Genomic DNA, 2,315 nt, shown 5'->3' on the forward strand with positions numbered 1-2,315 from the left:
CTCTCTCAAATAAATAAATAAAATCTTTTTAAAAAATCTATCTTCCTTGGTCCCGCCCCAGAATGGAAACTGTATGTCTAATGAGTAGTCCACAGGTGATTCTGGTGTAGGCCATTCCTACATCCACTTTGGCAACACCGTGCTGAAAATTATCTAAGGGCTGTGAGTTATATTTAACTCTACCCTTTAGTGTGGCTTTCTTATGGCCAGAGTGTCACCCAAGCCTGTGGAAAGGAGGTGAGGGTGCTAGGGGCTGGGGAAAGGAAGAGTAGAGTGCCAGTACAAGAAAAATGGGAAGAAAGAGTTTGGCAAAGAACATCTGGAAGCCTTTTGAAAAGACTCAGACAGGATAGAAGGTCGAGGAAGCTCACCCTATCTGAAAATCACCTGTATTATTTAATACCTTCCTTGATATCAATCCATGTAATATTGCCCCCTCCTTTAGACTTCTCCTGAGAAGTAGCATCCAGATTAGATAGCTTTTTGCAAATATACATTACAAAAAATATGTAATTATTGACATTTTAAAAATTGTCTGTGTGCTACTAAAATCTTTACAGAACTACCAGCGATCACAACATCATCCGTAAGAAAACAGCCTGTTACTCTGTGAGCTTGTAGAGGGCAGAGATTATGTTTATTCCCTTGGCAATTCCTTGTGATGCCCATTCTTCCTCTAGAACAGAGAAAGTTTTTAAAGAAAGATCTGGTTTCTAGAGTCAAGGTTAACCTCTTGCCCACCTTCTAAATAGGTCATAGTTCATCAGAGGTTGAGGGTCCTGAACAGTTTGATCGCTATATTATGCACATACATGATTGCCTCTGTACAATGCAAATCTGTCACAAATTAAAAGTTAATGCAACCGGGCACCTGGGTTGCTCAGTTGGTTGGGCGACTGCCTTCCGCTCAGGTCGTGATCCTGGATTCCCAGGATCGAGTCCCGCATCAGACTCCCTGCTCAGTGGGGAGTCTGCTTCTCCCTCTGACCCTCCCCCCTCTCATGCTCTCTCATTCTCTCTCAAATAAATAAATAAAATCTTAAAAAAAAAAAAAAAGTTAATGCAACCTCCCCAGAGGGTATCAGAATTACCATCAGTGCTCTGCTCTTTATTTCTTTACTTTAAAAGTTCAGCCTTTTAGGAAGGGCTTTAGAGTTAACAAAATGTATATAATATCCTGAACTGTATAAATTCAAAATATTTAAAGGAAGTTTCCTTGAAATAGAAAAAAAAGTGCAAATGTAACTTTTTTGCAGGTTTAAGTTCTATTAAACACATGTAAAAGAACACATATGTTCAGATGAATTTCAGATATGTCTTTATCAGTGGCTATTTCTCCTCCTCCAACATTCCTTAATAAAGGAGGTTTTAAGGAAGCTGCCTGCATATGCAATAGTAAATTCATATCCCAGTCTTCCAGGAACATAGTGCAATCATAGTTTGCAAATGCAAATTTAGGGGAGACACTAGATTCAGTAAATAGAGATTTATGAGATTGTCTCATTAATATTTCTTGGTAAGCAATTATTACACAAAAGGGGGGAAATTAAATCCTCTATAGCATTTTGAGCATCCTACTCATAATGAGATATGTAAATGTTGCAAATCGGGGAGACTATAATAATGTTTTACATACTAATAGGGTGAGTTCAGTCCTGTTTATTATACATTTGGTTCTGTTTGTTGCATGAGTGCTGTATTCATGCCAATTACCATTTTTCAGGACTTAAAATGGAAGCATACACTGATGTTTCTTTTTCTGGCTTAATGTTTTCATAGTGCCAATTGAGTAAACATCTGCAGGGAAGACGCATATGCTTTAGGCAGAGCAGAAATCTTGTATTTTTATCAAAGTGCTAGACCCCTTTTGTTTGCAGAGCCAGAAGGGAAAAAAGTATCTCTGTGTACTAAAAACACACTGGGTTGTAAAACCTAGAAGAGTATGCTTTCTTTTCTTTTAAAGGATTTTATTATGTTTTGCAATATACTTATATATGATGAGCATGGTTTTGGAAAGCAAAATACCCCACCAGGACCAAACTAGGCCAGTTGCTTAGAGAATAATGCAAATGCATATAAGATTCAACTTCCTATACTTTTCTTGGCAGAACAATCATTACTATCCCAAGGACACTGGTGATTTCTTTAAAATATGCTTACCCTGGCTACTTCAGAGTATGTGTGCCCAAACAAATAAAATGTTCATGTCTAGGGCTTTATTTGTCCTTTCTTTCATATTTTTCAGGAAAAGTCCTTATTGGTATATAGTCTCATCAGATCCTAAAAAATAGCTAACTCAACTTGGATGGACAATT

Source organism: Mirounga leonina, unplaced genomic scaffold, assembly GCF_011800145.1.
Source record: "Mirounga leonina isolate KUSES-001 unplaced genomic scaffold, KU_Mleo_1.0 Mir_168, whole genome shotgun sequence".
Classification (NCBI taxonomy): domain Eukaryota; kingdom Metazoa; phylum Chordata; class Mammalia; order Carnivora; family Phocidae; genus Mirounga; species Mirounga leonina.